The following is a 26,922-nucleotide window of genomic DNA, read 5'->3' on the forward strand; positions in this document are numbered from 1 at the left end:
TTTACAAGTTTACAACTTAATTAGGACCACTGCTGTAACTACAGTGTCCTCTTCCTTACAGGGAAGCAAGCCGACCCACTGCCATCGAGCCCACTGTGACTTAGAAAGCCTGTTTTGTTTTTTTGGTAGTTGTTATATGACTTTGGGGGGGAGGGAGCTTACAAACAAACAAGATACTGTTGATTACGGGGGAAAGTGGCCTGGCTTTAATGTAGATGGTGCAGAAGAAAGGCCCCTGAGGAGATGAGCTGACACATTGCCTACCACAATGGGCTTAAACATAGGAACAATTTTAAGGATGGTACAGGCCTGGGCAGTGTTTCAATCTTTTGTACAGAGGACTGCTGAGTTGGAACGGACTCCATCCGCAGACTCCAACAGGCATTGCGAGCACAGTGCAAGCAATTAGCTGTTAATCTAAAGCTTGGTGGCTTGGCCCCACCATTGGCAGAAGAAAGGCCCAGGGAAGAAAGATTATAGTCAAGAAGATTCCGTGGAAGTTCCCCCCAGGATAAAGCTTGGAAGACAAGAAGGGTCAGGCGACAAAGAAGGGCAAATAGGAACAGTAAATACAGGGAGGGAGTGGGAAGAGGGCTATTACATTGCAATTGATGACTTGAGACAAAATGTGTATAGATTGTTGAACGGAAACTTGACTTACTGTGCACAAAGTCACCCAAATCACAATATTTTTTCCCCTCAAAGTTTAAAAAGGAAAATGAGAAGGAACCTGGCTCATTACCAGGCATAGATTTTTGCATGTGGATTTCATCAGTGGTTGGCACAGATTCTACTCAAGCATTTCTTAGTTAGGAGAGTTTACTCCATCTGCAGATTCATTGCCAAATTACCTTTCAAAGGAAGAATGGAGGGAGGGAGGATCCTTTGAAGCTGGTCTATTGTGTAGCACAGAGGGTGACCATAAGTTAGAACCAATTCCACAGCCTTGGGTTAGGTTTGGTGTATTGGGAAATGAACACAGCTGTGAATAAACTGGAGCTTGCCCCAGCAAAGAATGCATTCACTGGGTGCATAAGCAAATGTGGTGAAGAAAGCTGATGGTGCCCAGGTATCAAAAGATATTGCATCTGGGGTCTTAAAGTCTTGAAAATAAACAAGCACCCATATAGCTGAGAAGCAACAAAGCCCACATGGAAGAAGCACACCAGCCTGTGTGACCATGAGGTGTTCATGGGATCGGGTATCAGAAGACCCCGAACAAGCAATCCTATCGATGAAAACAAGGGAGGGGGACGAGGAGTGGAGACTCAAAGCCCATCTGTAGACAATTGGACACCCCCTCACAGAAGGGTCACAAGAAAGGGATGAGCCAATCAAGGTGCAGTAGAGCACCAACATAACAGACAACATTCCTCCAGTTCTTTAATGCTTCCTACCCTCCCCACCCCACTATCCTGACTCCAATTCTACCTTATAAATCCAGCTAGCCTGGAGCATGTACACTGGTACAGATAAGAGCTCTTGACACACAGAATCCAAGACAGATAACCTCTCAGGACCAATAATGGGAGTAGCAATAGCATGAGAGTAAGGGGAAGGTTGGGGGAGAAAGGGGGAACCAATCACAATGATCGACCTATAACCACCAACCCCCACCAGGGGACAAACACCAGAAACATGGATGAAGGGAGACAGCAGTCAGTGTAAGATGTGAAAATAATAATAATTTATAAGTTATCAAGGGTTCATGCGGGTGGGAAGGTGGAGGATGGAGGGAAAAAATGAAGAGTTGATACCAAAGGCTCAAATAGAAAGAAAATGTTTTGAAAAGGATGCTGGCAACATAAATGTGCATGACACAATGGATGTATGGATTGTTATAAGAGCTGTAAGAGCCCCCAATAAGATGATTTTTTTTAAAAAAGAATACACTCACAAGCCACCTCATCTCCCCCTCAGCATTCTCAGTAACAAGTAGGTGTGGGTGGCAGGGGCCAGCCCCCTCTGATTTGAAGTGAGCCTGTACCTAGGCACCATGGAGCCAGACTAGGGCCTAACGGGCGCAGAGAAGCTCAAAATACTTGGGATAAGGCCGTTTCCCTCTGGTGGGACAGACATGAGAGAGGTAAGTGTTGTCAGCCAGTCTGAAGACAGCACACGCTCAGGAAGCACACAGATGGTGCACATGCCTAAGGACAGAGCATACGTGAACTAGACTGGGGTTGGCAGGCTCCTAGGAGATTGTGGTCCAAGATTTACTGTCTGTATATCATGTGCCAGGCTCAATACAAAGCCCTTTACATCCGAGTACAGTTGACCTCTCCCTGCTCAAGGGGGATTTCTACTAGAAAGTAACCTTTGGATAGTGGACAAGGTCATTTACCATCGAGCCTTTGCCTCGCTCATTCTTCTCTACCTGGTGTCCTTTAGCAGTGCATCCCAACCAGGGAATGGTAGCAACCTGTCCTGGTGGGTGGCAATGTGAAGGGGCATATTGGCTATCAGACTGAGTAGGACTAGGGTGTCCTACAGAGGGCATGGATGTGAAGCATCTTCTAATGGGAGGAAGAGTTGTATCCAAGTAGCAGGGTTCCCTTCAAATGCCAATAGCATCCTCTTTGTGCAACTCCAAGCTCTCGGCAATTCTTCATCTCTGGTTGGTGGTTTGTCATTTAGAACACACTTTCATAAACATTGTTTCCTTGATTTCCATACCAAAGCCAGTAAGAGACATGCTATTATCTCATTGGGAACGGAGGCTTGGAAATGTGCTCAGCAGAGGCAAACGAGAGCCCAGGTCTTGTGATTGGCAGTGTGCCTCTTCTCAGTGTGCCACAAGGGCCCTCCAGAATAGGCAAGGTCAGGGACAGTCCGCAGGCAACTCCAGCGTGGCACAAGACCAGCTGGTTCGAAAGGTGATATGTTGCAGCAAGAGACAAATACAAACAACTAAGAGGAGGCAACTTGAAATCAGGAGCCCACAAAATCTGCCTCCTGTGATTATTTTGTTTTCTTCTCTTTACTCCCCATAGGACTTTGTGGAAATGATTGCCCAATGGCCCCGTGAAAGCAGATGGTCCCATGAGCTCCGGCCTTCAGTTAAGACACGAGCGATTAGAGGAGAGAGATTGTGGTGAGAGATTCCACAGGCCAGGGCTCCCCGGGGTGGCCCCTCAACATCAAGTTCCTTCCAGCCAGGCCAGACTTCCCAGGCACTCTGGGGAGGGGTAGGCTTGGGGCCTATGAGATGCCCCTCCGTGGTCAGGAGGCCCTGGTGAATCCTCACCCCACTTGGGGAGGTTGCAGTCATTCATTAGTGATTGAGGGAGGTCCTAGGCTCAACAGGAATACTTGATAACAATAGCAAGTGTAAACAAACAAACAAAAACAATAGCAAGTGGAGTACAAAGGTTCTTCTCCTAGTGTCTTCAGGAAAAGAGAAGGCCGGAATGGTTCTTTACCTGTTAGTGTTGGCTAGAAGGAGGTTAGTTAGGGAACCAACTTCCAACCCAAGGATGAATACCAAAATGGGCCTTACCAAAATGGCCTTGGCCTTGGGATCGCTATTGCATGGTATAAATTCCATAAATAATTATGGGCCAGTGGAGATAGAAAAATAGATAAGGTATCAGTAGAGTCTCTCAACATCACTCCTGGGGACCGTCTCCTGCCTGCAAGTCACAGTCCTGCCTGACTGGGTCACAGGGCAAATTTTGAAGTACTGGCAACCAAGGTCAAGAAGTACTGGCAACCAAGGTCAAGCACTCCTGACTCTGTCCTGAGGACCATCTCCTCTCCCCAGATGGCCTGCATGCGTCTTTAAGGGTGCTCCCAGAACTGAAGCCACAGGCCAGGGGGTTCTGCCCAGTGTGGAGCAGAGCAGAGCGAGACTGTGACTTTCCTGGCTCCAGGCTCTGTCTTTCTGATAATCGACATCTGAGTTCATTTTACTTCCCTTGGCAGTTTTTCAAGGTTGACTAAAGAGACAAGGGAAAAGTCATGCCTGTCACCCTGACACAAATTAACGTTCAGTTGGCCTGGTATGATTTAGTCTTATGGAACCCAGGATGAGTCTTGGAATCACAGGTTTTTATTTTGTTTGTTTTTTGTGGTTTTCATCACCTAACTGAGTCACGATAGAATTATGCTTAATTCTATCAATCACATCAAGTTTTTAGGCTACAATTTGTGAGTTTCACTTTCTTCAATTTTTGCAATTGGAAAGTATATTTCCCTGTCTTCAGCCTTTAGGAAGGAGCCCAGGTAGTGTAGTGGTTACACACAGGGCGGCTAACTATAAGGTCAGCAGTTTGAAATCACCAGCCACTCCAAGGGAAAGAGACGGACGGGGCTTTCTACTCATAAACAGCGAAGTCTCAGAACCCAGGGGCAGTTCTGCCCCATTGAGTCACTATGAGTGGGCAGGGACTCAATGTCAGTGCATTTGAGTCTTTTAGTCTTTTTTTAAAATCATTTTATTGGGGGCGTATATATCACAATCCATCCATCCATCCATCCATCGTGTCAAGCACATTTGTACATTTGTTGCCATCATCATTTTCAAAACATTTTCTTTCTACTTGAGCCCTTGGTATCACCTCATTTTCCCCCTCCCTCCCCACTCCCCCTTCCCTCATGAACCCTTGATAATTTATAAATTATTATTTTGTCATATCTTACACTGTCCAAAGTCTCCCTTCACCCACTTTTCTATTGTCCGTCCCCTAGGGAAGAAGTTATATGTAGATCCTTGTAACCGGTTCCCCCTTTCCACCCTACCCTCCCTCCACCCTGCTGGTATCGCCACTCACACCACTGGTCCTGAAGGGATCATCCTCCCTGGATTCCCTGTGTTTCCAGTTCCTATCTGTACCAGTGTACATCCTCTGGTCTAGCCAGATTTGTAAGGTAGAATTGGGGTCATGACAGTGGTGGTGGTGGGGTGGCGGAGGAAGCATTTAAAAACTAGAGGAAAGTTGTATGTTCTATCGTTGCTACACTACATCCAGATTGGCTGGTCTCCTCCCTGCAACCTTTCTATAAGGGGATGTCCAGTTGCCTACAGATGGGCTTTGGATTCCCAATCTGCACCACCCCTCATTCACAATGATATAATTTTTTGTTCTTTGATACCTTCGACACCTCATGATCACAAAGGCTGGTGTGCTTCTTCCAGGTGGGCTTTGTTGCTTCTCAGCTAGATGGCTGCTTATTTATCTTCAAGCCTTTAAGACCCCAGACGTTATATCTTTTGATAACCGGGCACCATCAGCTTTCTTCACTACATTTGTTTATGCACACATTTGTCTTCAGAGATCGTGGTGGGAAGGTGAGCATCATGGAATGCCATGTTAATAGAACAAGGTGTTCTTGAATTGAGGGAGTACTTGGGTGGAGGCCCAATGTCCATCTGCTACCTTAATACTAAACCTATAAATATATGCACATAGATCTATTTCCCCATCATCATATAAAATATTTACATATGTACATGCCTATATTTAGACCTCTATAAATGCCCTTTGCTTCTATTTCTTTCTTCTTTTTCCTTTTCCTTTCCTTTTGTCCCACTATCATGCTCAGCCTTCATTGGGTTTCAGTAATTTCTCTTTGTTACATTGCCCTTGATCAATCCCTACTAGGCCTCTTACACCCTCCTCACCACTGATTTTGGATCACTTGTCATTCTCTTGTCTCTGGGTTGGTTAACACCACTTCCTTTCTCTCATCTCCCCCACCTCCCATGTTCCCCAGGAACCCTGGGTCCATTGTTTTCTCCTCCAGATTGTTTATCCCGCTTATTTTATCTAGATAGACCTGTAGAGATAATAATATGGACAAAAAACAAGACAGAGCAAAACAAAGTGACAAAAGAAAACAAAACAATGACAAAAAAAAGAAAAGCCTGTAAATAGTCTGTTTGTTGACCTTAAGAGTACTTTCCGGTCAAGTCTGATGGGTGCCATGCCCTGACCTCAAAGTCTATTTTTGGTATTCCCTCGGGACTTCCTTGCTCTGTTCCCCTTGCTGTTCTGTTGCACACCCTTAGTGTTTTGCCTCGGTGTGGTGGGATCAGAACAGGTGGAATTCCCACAATGTGTCTCCAGTGTTGCCCCTGTAGAGCTATGGATCAGTGAGGGATGTCATGTCTCATAGTGGGGCCAGCCATTTGTCCTCTCTCTGTTCATTGGCTTCTCTGCGTGGGAATATCATCCTCAAGGCTTGGTGGGCCAGGACGTGCTCCACTCTCTCTCCTTCCCCTTCATTTGGTCCCGTGTGCTCTGACCAGACATGTCCCTCTCCTGGAGCTGCAGCGTCAGTGCTGTTCTCTGAAGTGAATTCTCCTGGGGGAGGGGCAGCTGTCGATGTAGTTGGGATTGGGACTGGCCCCTCAAATTTTTCAGTCTTTAGGAAACTCCTTTTCCTATGATCACATAAAAATTAGGGTCTGGGTTTTGATCATTTTAGCTATGGGATCTTTCCAAAATCCCAGAACATTTGGTGACGCCAGGAGACTTTCAAAATGATTTACAGCACCCAGAGTCTTCTCATATTCATTTTGCCTACTGTCGGTAAAAAGTTAACAGGAGGCCTGGGATGAGGCTGCAAGTCTCCCTGAAAAATAGGCCTGTTCTCCCAAAGCACTGTTCCATTAGGGAGAGTCTAGTGAAGATGGACAAGACCGTGGCGTCTGCTCTTTCGTGGGGTGCAAGACTGGAGCTGTGAGTTGGCGCCACAGAACTACTGTTAGGTGCTGTTGAGTCAGTTCTGACCCACAACAATCCCACACACGACAAAATGAAACACTGCCCAATCCCGGGCTAGCCTCACAGTCTTCCTAAGTTTGATCCCACTATTGCAGCCACTGTGTCAATCCTTCTTGTCCAGGGCCGCCTTCTTTTTGGCTGCACCTCTACTTTACCAGGTAGCATGTCCTTTTCCAGGAACTGGTCTCTCCTGACATATGTCCTTATTGTACATCTTCCAAGACCGATTTGTTGGGTCTTCTGGCACTCCACAGTCCCTTCACTAGTCTTTACCAGCCCCACAATTCAAATGCATGGATTCTTTTTCAGTCTTCCTTATCCAAGGTCCGGCTTGCACAGGTATATAAGGTGATAGAAAACGCCATGGTTTGGGTCAGGTGCACCTTAGTCCTCAAAGTAGCATCCTTGCTTTTCAACACTTCAACGAGGTCTTATGCAGTAGATGTGCCCAATGCAGTGCGTCGTTTGGTCTCTGGACTGTAGTTCCCATGAGCATTGACTGCGGCTCCAAGCAAGCTGAGATTCTGGACGACTTCAATCTCTCCTCCACTTCCCGTGATGTCATCTATGGGTCCAGTTGTGAGGATTTGGGTTTTCTTTACCTTGAGTTGTAATCCACACTTAAAGGATAAAAATGTGGGTGCTGTATCTACAATAGACACAGTGTGTGTCAGAGGGAAGTTACAGGGGCGAGGGGTAGCAGGAAAGGAAAAGTCATTTGGGGGCAAGAATTGCATTTATATTTATGGCGATGGTTGCACAACATGACAAATATTAGTCATTGACATCACGTGTGTTATACATATTTTCCTTAAAAAAAAACTGTTGGTGGGGAAACCCACTATCTCAAGTGGGTGAGGAAAGCAAAGGAGCTGTTGGGCACTTTTGGTGAGATGAAGATGTCCCTCCTGCTTTGTATCCTTTTTACCTGGGGCTATTCAGCTCATGGCAACCGCATAGGGAGCTTAGTGGCTGAGTCTTGGGAAGTAGACCATCAGGCCTCTGGATGGACTCAAACTTCCAACCTTCCAACTGGCAGCCAAGTACATTAACTGGTTGCACCACGCAGGGATTCCTTGCTAATGCTTAAGAACCATGGTAAGTTAAAAATGCTTATGCTTTCTTTTTCATGAGTGATTTCCAGTTTGAACCCACAATCTTGGCTGGGCCGCTAACAGCTGCTCTCGTCCTAGATGCTTCTCATTAAGCCTCAGAAGCCTGTTGCAAGAAATCTGAGGATCATATGACAAAATAATAATCTATAAATTATCAAGGGCTCATGAGGAAGGGGGGAGCGGGGAGGGAGGGAGGGGGGGGAAAGAGGACATGATGCAAAGGGCTTAAGTGGAGAGCAAATGCTTTGAAAATGGCTAGGGCAAAGAATGTACAGATGTGCTTTATACAATTGATGTATGTATATGCATGGATTGTGATAAGAGTTGTATGAGCCCCTAATAAAATGTTTTTTTAAAAAAAGAAATCTGAGGATCGTCCTTTACAAGGAAAACATGCAGTCTCAGCCCCTGCTGTGTTACATCAAACACCCCAGCAGGGTGCTGTACAAAAGCAAACCAAGCCCACTGCCCTCTCTGCCGCACAGAAACCCCATGTGTTACAAACCGAACAGTGCTCCAGAGGGTTTTCTGAGATGTAATCTTTACAGACGCAAATCACCAGGCCTTTTCTCCACAGCGCCGCAGGGTGAGCTCGACCCACCAACCTGTAAGGCTAGAGGTCAAGCACAAACTGCTTACACTCACCAGGGACTTTAGCAGCATGTCTGCCCCTTCCTAATCCATTCTCCCCTTGTTCTGACTATAACAAAACAGCAAGGCAAGAGCAAGCCAACAACAACACTCGTGTTTTGGCATGGAGAATTCACAGCTGACTCTCACTGCCCTGCATGCATCTGGAGGCCAGGTGCCCACCAAGGTTTCTACTACATTCATATCCACACTGACGCCAACGGCATCCGCGGACTTTCTCTGATATGGAGCTTTAAAAGCACTCTTTTTAAAAAAAATCATTTTATTGGGGGCACATCCAACTCTTATCACAATCTATCCATCCATCCATCCATTGTGTCAAGCACATTTGTACATTTGCTGTTATCATCATTCTCAAAACATTTTCTTCCTACTTGAGCCCTTGGTATCAGCTTCTCATTTCCCCCCTCCCTTCCTGTTCCCTCTCCCTCATGAACCCTTGATAATTTATAAATTATTACTGTCATGTCTTACACTGTCCGATGCCTCCCTTCACCCACTTTTCTGTTGTCTGTCCTCCAGGGAGGAGGTTATATGTAAATCCTTGTGATTGGTTCCCCCTTTCTACCCTACCTTCCCTCCACCCTCCAGGTATCACCACTCTCACCACTGGTCCTGAAGGGATCATCCGTCCTGGATTCCCTGTGTTTCCAGTTCCTATCTGTACCAGCGTACATCTTCTGGTCTAGCAAGACTTGCAAGGTAGAATTGGGATCATGATAGTAGTGGGATGGGGGAGGAAGCATTTAAGAACTAGAGGAAAGTTGTATGTTTCATTATTGCTACCTTGCACCCAGACTGGCTGGTCTCCTCCCTGTGACCCTTCTGTAAGAGGATGTCCAGTTGCCTACAGATGGGCTTTGGGTTCCCACTCTGCACTCCCCCTCATTCACACTGATATGTATGGTTTTTTGTTCTTTGATGCCTGACATCTGATCCCATCAGCACCTCGTGATCACACAGGCTGGTGTGAAAAGCACACCTTTTCATTTTGATAATTAAACTGAGGGCGGTGCCAAGTGCTTGCTTTGCCTGAGCGGTTTACCTTGTTTAATTAACAGTGTTTGGGACTTAAGGAAACCCAGGTAGCAAATTATGGTCCCTGTGGTGACTGCGCTGGCCTCGGCAGATCCCAGGCCACAGCTGGGCTGACTAGAGGAGCAGTTTCTCTTCTGTACATTCTGCCCCCACCTCCTAGGGGGTGGGTTATTTTAAAATCAGCATAGAGTTCAGAGAGAAGCTAAGCAATAGTCTTTCCTGAGGACTAAATAATCACTCGTGTAGAGAATCCTGTGCTCGGGTAGCGTCACATACACGAATGTGCAAATCACACAAGGCCCTGATTTCCCAGGCCAGGTGGCGTGGCTGGCACACCTGGGTTTGCGGTTCCTTTGGCAACAGAGACCGCCCCAAAAGGAGCCGGTGCCCTCCGCCCAGGCTGCAAAGCCTCCTTCGTGGATTGATTGCTGGCGCGTACTATGAGCTTTCCCTTTTCCTCCATAGATTTCCTTTTCTCGGCTTAGTTCTGACCATTCTCATCCAGGAAGACAACTGATTCAAGTGGCGGTTGGGGACGCGGGGAGGGTGGTGGTCAAGCCCCCAGCTAACAGCAACACAAGGCACGCGCTACCAGAACCACGGAGTCCCAGGTGTCCACGGTCGGGCAGCTTGGCTGTTCATCATCAAAAGGCGACCACCCACATGAGCCTAAAAGAAAAGCCTGTTGAGCTAGTGAGCGAGCGAGGCCATGGAGTTGCAACTAAGATACATGGCATCAACAGGAGATGCATAATGAACATTTACTCTCAGGAGCTCTGATGTTTCAAACTGCTGACCTTGTAGTTAGCAGCCCAGTGACTAACCACATGGCAACAGGGCTCCCCTCCTCAACTCTTTCCCTAAAACCAAAAACCAAACTCACGGCCATTGAGTCAATGTCAACTCAATTGCAACCCTAGAAGACTGGGCGGAACTGCCCCAAAGGGGTGTCCAAGACTAACTCTTCACAGGAATATAAAACCCAGAATGGCTGGCGGTTTGGAACTGCTGACTTTACGGATTGTAGCCCAATGTGTAACCACTATGCCACCACGATTGCCCTCAGTAACTCTTTCCTTATGCTCGGCGAAATAAATGAATAAATGGGAGTGGGTGGAATGGAGCACAATCGGCAGAGATACATCTCTACACTGTGATCAAAGTTGGCTGGTTGGACACAGCCTGCAGGCTGGCCTCCTGGCTTTTGCACAGCCGCTGGGACTGAATATGGTGAGAGGCTACAACACTGCTCTGTGGCTCTCAGCAACTCCTCACCCTGACTTCCAGCCCTGGGCTTGGCAGAAGCTCATACCACCACCACCACCACCATCACCACCACCACCACCACCACCATCACCACCACCACCACCACTACCACTACCACCCCCCCCCCCCCCCGCTCTTGGGTGTGGGAGGCCAGAGGAAATGAGTCCTCATTACCACCATCTTTCCCTTCGAGCCAGCGGCCTTCTCAGAAAAGAGAAATGAATCCTCTTGGATCTTCCCAGAGTCAACGATGTAAGTAAGGACACCTCTCTGGCCCTGAGAATGGAAGGCCTGACTTTCACATCCCCTTCCAAGTGGGCAAACCCTGAAGCAAATCCTGACCCACTCTTTCTGTCAAGCATTGGCCAGGGAGCCAGTGGGCTGCAGGGTCCCCAGAAGCTAAGAGAGCCAGGCAGGGGGAGGGAGAGAGAATGGGAGCAGCAAGGGGGTAGGCGTACACCAGGCCCCCTGTGTAGGCGTACACTGCCTGCACCTTCAAGCCCCTGATGTGCTGCGCGCAGTCACTCTTCCTTGATAAGGCCTCTTCTTCCTCTTCTCCTGCTTTTCCTGCCCTCTTGCCTCCTCCCACCAACCTGCTCTTTTTGCTCCACGAGCGCTTCCTTAGCTTCTAACACATGCATTGCCCCGCCATCAGGAAAGACCAGTCTCTAGAAAAGGACATCATGCTTGGTAAAGTGGGAGGTCAGTCAGTGACATGGGCGGATACAGAAATGGACTCAAACAGCACTGATCATGGAGCTGGCGCAAGACCGGGCAGGGGGTAGTTCTGTTGCACATAACAGTCACTGTGAACTGGAGCTGACTCCGATCAGTAATCACACCCACTGTACTAGGTTCTGCATGGGGCCACTCTCCTCAAAGCTCCTATGCATTCTCCTGAGAGTAGTTACAATAACTATCTTCCAACCTGTAGCCCCTACCCAGCCCCTCATGGGTGCTGCCGCAGCCTCCTGGAGCAGTGTGCTGGGGGACAGTAAAGTCTGGTCTCCCTAGCAGACCGTGTGTGAATACAAAACCCACCTCTGACGTGAATTGCGGCACCTCACGCAACCTCTCTGAGCCTTCTTTCCTCCCTCTACACCGGTGGAAATAAGTTATACCTCATCAGGCTATGAGGAGGCTTATCGGAGATAATGTCTGAAAGATGCCTGGCCCAGTGCTGGCACAGAAGAAGCGCTCAAGATGCCAACGGTTGTTGCTGTCTTAACTCTGAGGGCACAGCATGGTTCCACTAATGGGTTCGCTAGAACTTGCTTTAAGCTTAACAGTTCCACTGACGAATTTCCACCATGGTAACGTGAGAGCAGCCAGAGACACAGTGGAAGTGACTGAATGCAGCTGTCTGTTGATGAAGCTTTGTTCATGGATGCTGAAACGTGACGTTTTGTCTAGTTTTCACACGTCGCCGAACATTCCTCCTCTTTTGATTTGTTCTCAACCATTTTCTCACTGCCAGTAACTCAATGCCTACTTGTAGCGACGCTATAGGACAGGGTAGAACTACCCCTGTGAGTTTCTGAAATGGTAATGGTTTACAGGAGTAGAAAGCCCCATCTTTGTCTCTTGGAGTGGCTGGTGATTTTGAACTGCTGATCTTTTGGATTGCGGTTGAATGCACAACCCCACCACCAGGATCCTCCCAAACACTAAAGCATGTTTTCAAACACACACACACACACACACACACACACACACACACACAGCCATTCTTAGTGTGCAAGCGGTATAAAAACAGGTCCAGTGGCCGAAGCTGCCAACCTCTGGTGACACCTAATGAAGTGCAGGTACCTCCTTGCATGGATTTGGCTTCACTGGACCATCTCGTGGCCAGGCATTAAGACACAGCTAGGCCAGGTTACCAGCCAAGCCAAGGACCACAGAATCTTCAGAGAAGCAAAGCCATACCAGCGATGACCTTGTGCACATGTAGAAATGATTACACAAAGTGTGCCCCCTACTTACCTTGTGCACAAGCTAAGAAACGCACAGGAGAGCAGTTTCTTAGATGCAGATCAGGCTTCACTTTGCAACAAAGGCAAGCTGCTCGTGACGGTGCGGAAACTGTCTGTGCGTGCGCTTTGGTTCCCATCCAGAAGCACAGAGCGCTCCAGCTGCATGCAAGATCCCAGGGGAGCACGCGCTCCCTAGGCATTCGGATGCTGGCTGGAGAACAAATGTGGGCGGAAGGGGGGCGGGCAAGAGGACCCTGTTGGAAAATAGTTCCACAGACACGGAAATCCCAGAGTGGGTGTGTTAGAAGTAAAACAGATCAGTCCAAGTCATGCCAGGCATTTGTTAAGCGCCTTCTTGCCTCTCGTGCGCTCCCATCCTCTTGGGGATCTACGAATGGGAACAACGGAGGAGAGGTTTCAAAGAGCAGATGGGAAAACTGAGTTAAAGAGAGTGGACCTTTCCCATGAGCTTTTTGAAGCCCTTCAGAATGTGCTTTCTTTTCCACCGTGAGCTTAGAAGATTTAGAGTCTCGCGTTCATATCACTTGCTGATGCAGACCAAGGATTGCAGCCATCAGTATGGATTAAAACTCAATGGAATGATGACCAAAGTCCTCACAACGGGACCAGTAGGGAACAAGCATCATGGTAGACAGAGAAAAAGCTCTAGTTGTCAAGGTTTTCATTTTGCTTAGATCTATAATCAGTGCTCATGGAAACAGCAGTCAAGACACCAAGTGACGCATCGCATTGGGGAGGTCTGCTGCACAAGACCTCTTTGAAGTGTTGAAAAGCAAGGATGTGCCTTTGAGGGCTAAGATGCGTCTGACCCAAGCCATGGTATTTTCAACTGCTTCATAACAACGTGAAAGCTGGACGCGGAATAAGGAAGACTGAAGAAGAATTGATGCACTTGAACTATGGTACTGGTGAAGAATATTGAAAATACCGTGGAGTGCCAAAAGAACAAACAGATATGTCTTGGAAGAAGGACAGCCAGAATGCTCTTTAGAGGCAAGAAGGATGGTGAGACTTCTCAAGCATTCACGTAGTTTGGCCTTGTTGTTAGGGGAGACCAGTCCATGGAGAAAGACATCATGGTTGGTAACGCAGAGGAAAGGCAGGAAAGAGAAAGGCCCTTGACAACCTGGATAGGTGCAGTCAGTGGCTGCAGCAGTGGGCTTACACATACCAACTCTGAGGATGGGACGGACCAGGTGGGGTTTCTCATTCTGTTGTACACAGGGTCGCTGTGGGTCAGCACGGGCTCGACGGCACCGGCACTGAGCAGCTGACATCAAGTTCCTTGCAGACTAGAAATAATTTCTCTAATGATATAAAAATGTCTACATATTCCAGATACATTGCAATGAATAATTAAATTTATTTTCCTCGACTTGGAAAGAACACAAAGGCTTTTTTCTAAATCCACTCCCAGAATCAAATATGTTTGACTTATCTCCTGTTTTTAAAAAGCACCACTTGTAATCCAGGCTCAGCTATTATCTTAAGAGATCGAATCTGCTAGCCCAGGCAAACTGAAGTATGCAGCAGCCCCAAGGTCAGAGGCCCCTGTCATCCCCTCCAGTGTACGGGACTCCCCGGAGGGCAAGAGGTGGGGGAGGGGCACAAGCACATACATCTCCATCTTTAACAGTATGGGTCACGAATAAGCCACCAGCCCCCCCCCCCCCCCCCAGGGAATTGTCTCTTGGATTGAACTGCTGTCTGGTCACAAGCAGCAAGGTTTTTTTTAAAGAAAGGGACATGTGGAGAATGTGTGATCTGACAAGGACTACAGAGATGCTCCTCTCTGCCCTGTCAAAGAACCTGGCAGTTTCTTTTGTCTTCAACACACACACACACACACACACACACACACACACACACACACACACACACTGCCAACGAGTCAATGCTGACTTACAGTGACCCTATAGTACAGGATAGAAGTGCCCCCATGGATGTCCAAGACTGTATCTCTTTACTGGAATAGAAAGCCTTGTCTTTCTCTGGAGGAAGAGGTGGTGGTTTTGAACTCCTGACCTTGAGTATTGCAGCCCAACTCATAACTACTATGCCACCACACACACACACACACACAGAGATGCAGCATTGGTCCTCTCTAAAGGAATACAATTCACACCCCTGTCATCTGCATCTTCCGTCTCAGACCTGGATCACGGGCTTCTTTTATAAGTCCACCACTCTCAGTCGCATGGAGGCTTGGCTTCAGCTCACTTTACGATGCTGACAGCCCCACACCTGCCTTGTCATCCACAACCCCATCCTTTCACTAAGTCAGAAGGGGAAAAAAATTGTCATGAGGAATCTTAGAAAAGGTACAGCCCATGGTTTAAAGTCACATAATAGTTACCCTGAAGCACTGGGACTCAGTCTGGGGTCTGGCCAGGATGCTCACCTCTTACTCCTGCTGGACCATTGGGGGCCTGTCTAGAGTGCTCACCATTGCAGAGAGTAGGGAGCAGAGGTTTGAGGAGATGGTGTGTTTTATAGCCACCACTGCCCTCAACCCTAAACAATCTAAGTCAGTTGCCCTCGAGTTGATTTTGACTCACAGTGACTATCTCTACGTGCGTCAAAGCTTATCTGTGCTCCACAGATTTTCAATGGATGGTTTTTCAGAAGTAAGTCTTTCACCTAAGGTGCCTGAGAGGCCTTGAACCTCCAATCTTTTGGTTAGCAGCCAAGCAGCAGTAGTCTTTTGTACTACTCCACACAACTCCTGGACTCTATCCATAAACTTCAAGTGGCAAAGCCAGGCTGACCTAGAAGACAGAGTTCTCTTCACTCTGACCCACTCGCTGCCCTCTCTACCGGGGGACCTTGGCAGGTTGGCTGGGTTAATTCTGTGGACACCACAACAGAAACACCTAGAAATAGAACAAGCAAGCATCTTGCTAAGTGAGACTAGAAAAATACGCTGAGGAATAGTAAATAGCTCTCCTACTCCAGCTGGGTGACTAGTGTAACAGTTCAGAGTTTATGAATATGCAAACGCCTCAGCGAGCAGGGGTTCCAAAAGGAACAGAGAAACAGGAACCGATCACAAAGGATTCTAGTTCTAAAAGGTTAAAAACCCAGCCAGGCACATGGCAAAGAGGGGGTGGGGGAATAAACCACAATATCCTATCAAAGGGGGACTCACATTGAAGGCAGGCTCCCGGGAACAGAAAAAAAGAACAAGGCACAAGACAAAACAGGGAAAGGCTAAACAGCAACTTTTAAGAGTTAAGAAGCTGCATATCCTTGGGATGACCTTGGCAATCAAAAACTAACATTACACCAAGGAGGGTAAGAGATTGAATCATCAGCAGCCCCACAGACTAACAGGAAGACTTCCAACCGAGCCAAATCTGTGAGCTGGTTCAAATGGAAGCACACACATTTACTCAGCAAGGCCGTGTTCGGGTATCACGTGAACACTGTGCTTGGGGACTTGGCCCGCCCTTGTCAAGTTCCCTCTTGGGCCTCAGTGGAATTTCCCTTCTATTTTTAAAAAGCTATTATCCAGAATTTACTGTGCAAACTTTCACCTAAAGCACAATAAAATACTAAAAAAGTAAGAAATGAAGAAAAAAAACCATGCCTGAGTGGCGTTAAATTAATCAGACAGTCGGGGAAGAGGGCACAATTATGCTTGTTTTCACTCAGAAGTGGAGGCACTCAGTCTTAAATTAACACTTACCCATAAAACTTATACATTGTAAAAATGGGGTTTATTTCCATTTTATCTAATAGTGGGGATTGCTTCCTTTTAGCTTTTTATCGTGATGGGGATGAAAGTATACGTAGCAAATTGGTTTCCATTAGGTAATCCATAGACACTTTTGGTTGGCGACATTGGTTACAATGCCTGCTATGTGACAGCACCTGCCCCACTCCCTCTCTCTGTTTTGAGGTTCCGCTTGTCCTTTTTTCCTATTACATCCTGTCTTCTGAGCTTTATCCCTGGCAAATGCTGTCTTGATCTCATATGGTCAATTGTGCGAAGGCATGTGGACCTCAGTTGATTCCAAAGTAGGAGGGAGAACTTTGTCTTCATTGACTATTGACTTGGGTGTTTCCTAAGACTATGCTTTTAGTCCCCAAGCCTAGAAACTCATTTCCTCAAAGTGTCTGGTTGGGTCCAATCACTTCGCTCTCTATGTTCTTACCTAGTCATACATCTATGCACAGCACATAAAAACCAAGCGCGCTGCCAGTGAATCTATGACAGCTCATGGTGACCCTATAGGACAGGGGAGAGCTGCTCCGGTGGTGACTCTTTATGGAGGTAGAAAGCCCTCCCTTTCCCCCCTGGAGCTGCTGGTAGTTTCTGACGACTGATCTTTGGGTTAGCAGTCCAACATGTAACCACAGTGCAACAGGGCTCCTTAAAGATACCTACCGAGCAAAGGCCTCGGTCAAGTCTACATCCATTTGTAGTTGCAGAAAGTATTCCTAGCACCATTTGCCTTCAAAGGTGGCAAATTTTCCTTAAAGCAACAACCTGGGATCTATACCCAGCCTTCCTGTAGTCCCTGACGTCTACTTTCTCTTCTACAGCACTTCCCTGCCCTGTCTCACGTATCAGGCAGCCCAAGATCTTAAGTTACTTAAGTTCTGAAATCTTAAGTCTAGAAAGAGGAGCCCAGTGGTCCAGTGCTGGGCTGCTGCGGTCTCTCTTTCACTGCCATCAAGTCAATTCTGACTCATAGCAACCCTACAGGACAGGGTAGAACTGCCCCTCTAGGTTTCTGAAACTGTTACTCTTCATGGGAGTTGAAAGCCCCATCTTTCTCCTGCCGAGCACCTGGTAGTTTTGAACTATGGCCCTGTGGATCACGGCCCAAAGCAGAACCATCTGCTACCAGGGTTTCTCAGGAATACTGTGGTCGTTAGATGATTTTGTATCGGTTTAATGATATATGGAAGTATAGGGCTGGAATCAACCTGTCAAACAAGTGACAGCTTGATGATGCCTACTTGTGGGAACAGGGGGGTTAATTTCTTATAATTTGGGAAAACTGAGAAACACCCTCTCTCTCTGTTCTTTCACCTTCCTGCTTACTGGGACTCTGCTGATGAGCCTGCAAACTGTCGGCATTCTGCCACATTTCCACTGATTTTGGTTCCACTTGACCCTGCACCCAACTGGCTTTTCTGTGGTCTTCTTTGTTCCCAGTTCACCAGTCTGCATCCCTCACATGTGGAATCGTGAGTCTGAAGAAGGACTTATGTTATGGACTAATATGGGATTTATGGGCTTGGGTTGGACTGGGCTGACATGCCTTCTTGATACATAATTATGTCTTGATATAAAGCTCTTTCTTAAACATGGATGAGTGTCACTGGATTTGTTTCTCTAGGTAATCCGGCTCAACACAGCTGCCAACAAAAAATTTAAGTTTGGCCAATTCTGCGGGAACAGAATGTACACCCTTGGAATTCCCACTCTGTCCTAAAGGTGTGCTGTGAGTCAGAATTTAAATCAGAGAAATAGATGGAGTCTTTGCTAAAATTTTAAGTCCAGAAAAAAAGGCTGTCTCGCTGGACACCCCTTCCAGAGGGGTAGTGAGGAGAAGATGGGCCACTCAGGGTTCAGTGTAGCAACAATGAAACTCAAAACCTTCCTCTAGTTCCTGAACGCTTCCTCCCCTCCCAATCATCATGACCCCAATTCTACCTTGCCTTGCGGACCTGGTTATACCAGAGGATGTATAGCGGTGCAGTGGGGATCTGGAGGCACAGGGAATCTAGGACAGACAACCCCTCAACACCAGCGGTGGGAGTGGCGACACCAGGAGGGAAGGGCATGTAGAAAGGGAGAACCGATCTCGGAGACCTATGTGTAACCTCCTCTCTGGGAGATTGTCAAGGGGGAGGCGGGTGAGGGGAGACGCCGGGGAGTGTAAGATAAGATATAATAATTATTTATAAACTATCAAGGGACAAGGGGTGGGATTGGGGAGGGAGGGGGATGGGGGGGAAAAAAAAGGGAAACCGAGCTGATTCCAGGAACCCAAGTGGAAGGTGAATTATGAGAGTGACGAGTGCAACGAATGTATAAGGGTGCTTTGCTCAATTGATGTATGCACAGATTGTGATAAGAGCCTTATGAGCCCAATAAAAAGATTTTAAAAAAAAGGCTGTCTCTAGTTGCCGTTAGTGAGCATGGCGTTGACTGCCTCATGGGCACCACGTGTACATGGGCACTACATATACATGGGGATTGGACCATCATGGCCCACAGGATTTTCATTAGCTAATGGCAAAATTAATGGGTCACTGCATGCACCATGGGGGCAGCACGGTGCACCCAGGATTCCACAGACACATGCAGCCTTGGCACAAGGTTTTCACTTGGTATGTGATGAAGACTGAAGGAATGTCCAGCTTGTCTGGACATCACTCAGGACTGTACGACCAGGGTAAGATGAGAGCCACCTTAAAAAATATCAGTTATGAGGAGGACTCTAAGGAAGTAAGATAAAGCAATGAACGAGGTTGCTGATGGGTGCTAACTTGGATGACATGGAAGACTGTCATCCAAGAGGGGGAGAGAAATCCAGGAGCGAGAGAAAGCTCAACTATTGGTGGGAGTGTTGATTGATGGTTTAACTATTGAATACAAAGTTGATCTGAAATAGAAACTGCCTCCTAATTTACAATAAAATTTTGTTATTAAAATAGCAGTTATGATTGGACCTCAACTAAGCATACCTTTTGAGCCACAATTGTAGGAAGGATACTTGTTAAGAAATGGGGTTAAAAAGATGATCAGCATTTTCACCTACAAGAGTGTGTTACACATACTCTTGAGAAAAAGGTCTTCAACTACTTAAATACTCTCATGAGATTGGTAACGAATGCTTGGGCATTCATTGTCTACTTGGTTATTGGGTAAGTATAAACACTGGAAAGAATAAAAATGAACACATTTTTCCAAATTGTGTCATTCAGTTCTGAGTTCTTAGAATATGTCAGGTCCCAGAAACATAGGACATCTTTCATTGCTAATCGAAGCAGCATAGGCAAGGTCACCATTTTGCTCCCTGGGTAATTCTTTCACAGTAGTTGATAAATAGTATTGTTAGGCAGCTTAGCCTAGGGAATTGGGAAGTCCATTTACGCATGCCCAGGAGAGCCAGCATAGGAAAGCTGGATTTTCCAGCCGGTGGGCTTGGATGGGCCTTACACCTGGAGCAGCCCACCTGGGCCAGGTGACTGCAATTCAGCCAATGGGAGCGACCTGGGGTTGTTCACCACACCTCCCCCTGGGAACCCTTGAAAAGGCAAGGACCAGAAGGGAGGGGCTTTGTCTGGTGGTCTTCATGGGAGGGGAGAGATCCTTGTGTGACCTGGGGCAGTCTCTGCCAGGCAGCATGGTCAAAGGAATCCTATGGGTGCCGCTTAAAACCTGATGCTTCTTTTTACTCTCATTAAATTCACTTGGATCACGAGCCCGGCTTCGGCGTGAAATCTTTCTCGCGTGGAGCCAAGGACTGAGGTTGTAATCTAGCCAGGAGACAGAGACCTAACAGTATCTGATAGTTTTTTTTGTTTTGTTTTTTACGTAAGGGAAAAAAATGCTGCCAATGCAAATAATTAGTTTGGAAAAAGTATTCAAATGATAACTGATAGCCTCTTCCTTGGAGTGAGGAATCTAAACCTGGAATTGGAAAGGAAATAAACAGCCAAGTGAGATATTCCTGTCTCATTATTTTTATTGGCTCTAAGCAGTTGCAGCTTTATGACAGGAAAACGTTTTCTAAAAATACTGCAACAATCCTCATGCACAGTTGTGGCAGAAATAAACTTTTGAATTTAATTAAGCCAAATGCTGGATTGAGTAATCTGCTGTAACCGGGACCATTTACATCTGCAGATAGTGAGCGTATGCAACTTAAAAATCCTGCCTCTAATTAAGATAAAGTGGTCTTTGCGGAAGAGAGACAAGGAAGGCAAAGAGAAGGGAAGAGGGCAGAGAGAAGTGAGCACGGTGCAGGCCACTTGTCTGTGACACCCCTTCATTCCACTCTCGAGCCGCAGCAGTGGGACTGCTCACGAGGTACAAGGTGCTTTCACATGGAAGGGGATTTAAAGCAGTGTTATGGTGAGAGCATTCTTCTTTTTAAAAAACATCTGATTGTGTTTTAGGTGAACATATACTAGATTCCCATCTATTTTTCTACAAGTTGTTCCATGACATGGGTTACAATTTTCACCATTTCCCAGCATTCTCATGATCCCCATTGTTTGCTCTGTTTCCATTAATGGAGCTTCCCTTCCCCTCCTTGCTTTCTCAACTTTGCTTTCAGATGTGTGGGATTCAAAGAGATTTCCCCCCAGGTTGTCACCTGCTTGCAGGCTCATTGTATAGTCAGAAGTTTTCTCTCTGAAGGCATCAGCCATCCAGAGCAACCAGACTATTATCTGTCCCACCATAGGTGGGGCTTACACCCTATTGATAAGGACAGTGGTTGTTTCCCTGGAGAGCCCAGAGAAAAGGTCAAGCCCACTCAAGGCTGACATCTTAAATCTAGGAGCTGCCCATCTTGTCACATGTGTACCCCTAATCCTCATGTAAGATCTCTCTCTCTCCGGGCTAGAGTTCCACCTCGGTCCTTGTCTCCGCACGAGAAAGAATTCACGGCGAAGCCGGGCTCGTGATCCAAGTGAATTTAATCAGAGTTAAAAGAAGCTTCAGGTTTTACTTGGCACCCATAGGATTCCTTTCCACCATGCAGCCTGGCAGAGACTGCTCGGGGTCACGCAAAGATCTCTCTCCCAAGTTTTCCTCTGAAAAAGACCCCTCTCCCTCTCGGTTCCTGCCTTTTCAAGGATTCCCGGGGGAGGCATGGTGAACGACCCCAGGTCGATCCCATTGGCTGAATTGCAATCACCTGACCCAAGTGGGCTGATCCAGGTTTAACGCCCATCCATACCCACCTGCGGGAAAACCTAGGCTTTTGTTCTATGCTTGGCTCTCCTGGGCATGCGTCAATGGACATCCCATCCCTGCCTATCTGCCTAACACTTCCTATTGTGTGTACTCACCTAGATGGTCCCCCTGCCACTGCTGTATTGCCTCTGGTACAACTCCTTCCTGTGATGTTTATGTGGTTATCTGTAATCAGAGGGGCTTGCCCTCCTCTAAGTATCTATAACATTTGGTTAGAAATATACTCTCCTCCTCCCGCTCTCTGCAAAGATGTGGCTTCCAAGATCATGGCCATCCAGGAGGTAGCATGCTACCATGAAATGTGTCTGACTCCTTTATTATATACTCTCTCCTATCTTCTATGACTTTACTATGATCTTTATATATTATACAATTGGGTCTATGGACACCCCCCACCCCCCATGATTATGAGAGGCTGGCTACTCTGACACATATGACTATTGACTGCTTGGTCTTAGAGTTAGTTGAGACATATAGTAAAGGGCACAGTACTGATAATATTTTATTGTTGTTATTGTTGCTCTTATGTCAGAGAGGTAACATCCAGGGCTGGCTTCTGTGCCAAGTTCAAAGGCTATTTTAGGACAATACTGCCCAGGGTTCCTCTAGCCTTTACTGGCCCAGTAAGAACCAAAACCAAACTCACTGGCATCAAGTCGATGCCAAACTCATAGAGACCCTGTAGCGCAGGGTAGAACCAGCCCTGTGAGCTTCCGAGACCATCTCTTCACAGGGGTAGAAAGCCCTGTCTTTCTCCTGATTAGTTCGATAGGTCTGGTGTTTGTTTGTTTTTTTAAGTTTGTTCTACATTTTTTTCTCCCATTCTACTCAGGAATTTCTAGGAGGCTATAACAAGTTCATGAGGGGGGAAATGGACGTAAAAGATAATGGGAAGTTTTCCACAAAGTTTTTGAAATCCTCTCATAATGTATCAAGGAGGCTGGTGAGGTAGTGGGTTACATCCTGGGTAGATAACTTCAAAGTAAGCAGTTCAAAACCACTAGCCACTCCGAGGGGCTCAGAGGAGGCTTTCTATTCTTGTAAAGCATTACAGTGTCTTTCTCATTAGAAAGCAACATAGTTATTTTACTATAAGGTGACACTAATCATTCCTAATCACTGCCTTCTTTTAAGAATTGAATGATCTCTCTCAAAAAGATATAGTGATATTTTTTACCTTAGTCACATGAATGTGACTTGTTTGGAAAAAGGGTCTTTTCTAGCAATTAGTCTTTCTTGATGACCAGTTCAAACGAAACAAGAAGTCCTGCCGTCCTGCTATCCAAGGCACATTGCAGCTGATTTCTTCTAAGCCTGAGTTGTTCATGAATGAAAACATTCATACAGTTGAAAAATCCTCTACAATCTTTGGACCCTATTATGAAATGGTGGCACCAGTTGTTGCAATCTAAATAGTAAGGAATCCACTATTTTTTTTTACCATAAACAAACCCATGTAAATTAGAGAGAGAGAGAGAGACAGAGAGAGAGAGAGAGAGAGAGAGAGAGAGAGAGAGAGAGAGAGAGAGAGAGATGGTCTCAGAAACTCACTGGGGTGGTTCTACATGTCCAACAGAGTCACTGCGAGTTGGCATGACTCCACGGCAGTGAGTTTGGTATTTTCGGTGACACCGTGTCCCTGATCAGAACAATTGATAGTGGTAACTTGGCACCATATAGTTCTTCAGGTCTCAGGTTGAAAGAGGGTATGTGAGCCTTTAGTGCTCCCTCACCTGCTTCTCCTGAGTCTTTGCTTTCCTTTAGTCTTTCTTGCTCCAGGTGAGTAGAGATCAATAGTGGTAACTTACATGGCTGTTTACAACTTTTGAAGACCCCAGGTGCTACTCAGAAACTTTCGGTGTAGAACATTAACTCCATAAATTGTTATGTCTGTCAAATGACCAAGCTATCTCACAAGAAAATGGTCCTAATGCTTTCAAGAAAGTAAACAAATCCTATGAGTTGGGTAGATCTGTCTAGGAAGTACCTACTATGTGCTGTATGATAGATAAGGATACATTAAAAAGTATTGTTTCTATAGTTGTGATTCATACATGCATAGGTATATTCGAAATAAAATGAGCTTAAAAATGACAAGTTCTCCCAGGAATACACTTATCTTAGTCTCATTAGGGTGCCTTCCCAAAAATGGTCCAATTAGAACATTGGCTTTGAGGGGATCTACCAGGTCAGTTAAATTCAAGGGAGAGAAACAGGCTGGCTCAGAAGGTTAGGGAGCTAGCTGTCTTAGGGGATTCCAAAGGGCTAAGCTTGATTGATTTTCTAGAAGAACATGGGATCATTATGGGGGGTTATTGTGAAGAGATTTTATGAAAATTGGGAACTCTATTTCTAAGAAAAGGCCAGGAGAGTGACTCTAACGATTTTCCTCCCCTCCTGATAACGTACTTGCTCATTCTTTAAGGTAGCTGTTTGGGCCGGGTCAGGACTAGGCAGCCCTCAACTCCTCTCTGGCTCCTCAGGAAGATAGAACTTCAAGCCCCCCATTTCCAACCTCTCGGGAGGATAAATGACCTTCTGCCCCAACATTCCAAGGAACTTCTCTCTCCAGACCAAGGTTGTGCAGCCCCTGTCCCAGCCCTCCAGGGAGCAGGTTGGCAAACAACAAAGGCACTTCCCAGGGATCGCATCCTGACTCAAGGTCCTGCAGCTGCGAGCAAAACATCTCTCTCCTTGTTGTCAGCGGCTACCTCCCTAGCTGGAGCCTTGTATCTCTCCCACCGCCTCACCGACAAGCTGCGGTTTCCCTGACCTCACTCGTCCGGTCTAGGAACCTGCCCAGGAGCTCAAGATGCTCCTGTCCCTCTCTCTGCTCTCCCTTCCCTCCCGGATGTTGTCTCAATCCTATCTCTGTTCAATGTTTCAGTGTTGACCTCTCATAACAAGGTTCAGAACCTTACCCCGTCTTTCCTACAGTATTGCTCCAACCCCTTTAGACTTCTTCTGTTTCCTAAAGCTCAGAGAACATTTAAATGATTTGAGTCCTTTAAAGATGTCAAAGCTGTAATTTTGATGCGTAAATCTAACAGCACAGAATTCTTTCATGAAGAGCTAGAGAGATGGGAATACTACCTTCACAAGTGTATAGACTTAGATGGAGGAAATGTAAACAAAACAAAAACAAATAGCTTCATATTTTGATATGTTTGCTTAATAAAAGCGTCTGTAGCAATATTTTATGACGTACCCTTGTATATAGATATATGAGGGGGCTTGAAGAAGTTGGTGGGAAAATTCCATTAACTTTCTTTTTAAGATTTTATTTTATTTTTTTTTTCATTAACTTTCAATTCCATTTTTCCATGAAACCTTTGAAGCTCCTTTGTTCTGTGCGTACCATGGTGCTATAAAGAACGAGGCCCCAACATCTTATATCATGGGTGACTCCAGAGGACATTATACTGAGTGAAATAAGTCCTTCACGAAACGACACATATTGCATGGTCTCACAGTTATAAAAAGTCGAGACTGGCTTTCCTTTTGGCCGAACCCTGTGGCCGTGACCACCAAGGACAGGAGGTGCTGTACCCATCCATGTTCTCCAGACCCTTAAGGAAGCATGGCGGTGTTCCGCTGGCCACGTAGAGGGAATCTACAAGAAAGGTGACACTGTGGACATCAAGGGCATGGGTACTGTTCAGAAGGGGCTGCCACACAAATGTGACCATGGCAAAACCCGATGCACCTACAACGTGGCCCAGCATGCCATTGCTGTGAACAAGCAGGTTCCGGGCAAGATCCTCGCACCCAGAGTCCTCGAAGAGCCAGGACAGCTTCCTGAAGTGCGGGAAGGGGAACGACCAGAGGAAGGAGGCCAAGGAGAAGAGCGCCTGGGTGCAGCTGAAGCACTAGCCACCCCCACTCCCACCCCCCAAGAGAGGCCCACTTTGTGCGGACCAATGGAAAGGAGCCCAAGCTGCAGCCCAACCCCTGGGAGTTCATGGCCTAGTCTGTGTGAAATGCAGTTTTCCCTGGACAGTGGGGAAAAAAGTCAGGAATAGATATACTTACATACAACATAATGCTCGACAGGAGACGGAGGGAGGTGAAATCACTTTAGTAGATACTTGTCATTTGGGGGATGTTAAAGACAATTCAAATTAGGGCAAAGAATGTACAGATGTGCTTTATGCAGTTGATGTATGTATATGTATGGATTGTGATAAGAGTTGTATGAGCCCCTAATAAAATGTTTTAAAAAAAGACAATTCAAAATATGAAGAGGCTTCAAAAAGTTCATGGAAAACGGAATTAACAGAGAATGGAATTTTTCTATAAACTGTTTGAAGCCCCCTTGTGTGGGTAAAGTCTATATAACTTGATGGTAAATGATACTAAGTAGTCCACAAGAAAAGGGACAACTTGGGTAAATGCTACAATTTTGCAAGAACAATATAACTAAGAAATATACGTGTGGTTACATGGGTAGATATGTATGCACATAGAACTATGCATGTACCTCAACCTGCTTATCCACCTGTCCATTGATGGGCACTTAGGTTGTTTCCTTCCTTTTGCTGTTGAAACTACTGCCTAAGTCTATGTCACTGCTTGTATACCTGCAGCCACTGTGCCAATCATCTTGTTGAGAGTCGTAATCTTTTTCGTTGCCCAACTACATTGCCAGGAACTGGTCTCTCCTGATAGCAGGTCCAAAGTAGATGAGAAAAAGTCGCACCATCCTTGCTTCAAAGGAGCATTCTGGCTGTACTTCTCTGGCAGATTTGTTTGTTCTTTTGGCATATATTCCTACGAGTGGGATGCATTTCTTTTTCCATAGTGGTTGTGCCATTTTGTGATCCTAACACCAGCATTTAAGATCTAGTGTTCTTGGAAACACAGGGAATCCAGGGCAGATGATCCCTTCAGGACCAGTGGTGTGAGTGGCGATACTGGGAGGGTGGAGGGTGGGTTGGAAAGGGGGAACTGATTACAAGGATCTACGTGTGACCTCCTCCCTGGGGGATGGACAACAGAAAAGTGGGTGAAGGGAGATGTCGGACAGGGAAAGATATGACAAAATAATAATTTATAAATTATCAAGGGTTCATGAGGGAGTGGGGAGCGGGGAGGGAGGGGAAAATGAGGAGCTTATGCCAGGGGTTTAGGTGGAGAACAAATGTTTTGAGAATGATGAGGGCAATGAATGTACAAATGTGCTT

The 26,922-nt window shown here is 46.4% G+C and overlaps 1 protein-coding gene and 1 pseudogene across 3 annotated transcripts in view; one reads left to right on the forward strand and one right to left on the reverse strand.

Annotated features, from left to right (window-relative positions):
* Window positions 1-26,922, reverse strand: part of TRIM2 (tripartite motif containing 2) — a 131,586-nt gene that overhangs the window by 79,448 nt on the left and 25,216 nt on the right. The window lies entirely within an intron of this gene.
* On the forward strand, window positions 25,295-25,709 carry LOC142443416 (large ribosomal subunit protein eL21-like; annotated as a pseudogene).

This window comes from Tenrec ecaudatus, chromosome 3 (assembly GCF_050624435.1).
Source record: "Tenrec ecaudatus isolate mTenEca1 chromosome 3, mTenEca1.hap1, whole genome shotgun sequence".
NCBI classification, from domain to species: Eukaryota; Metazoa; Chordata; class Mammalia; order Afrosoricida; family Tenrecidae; genus Tenrec; species Tenrec ecaudatus.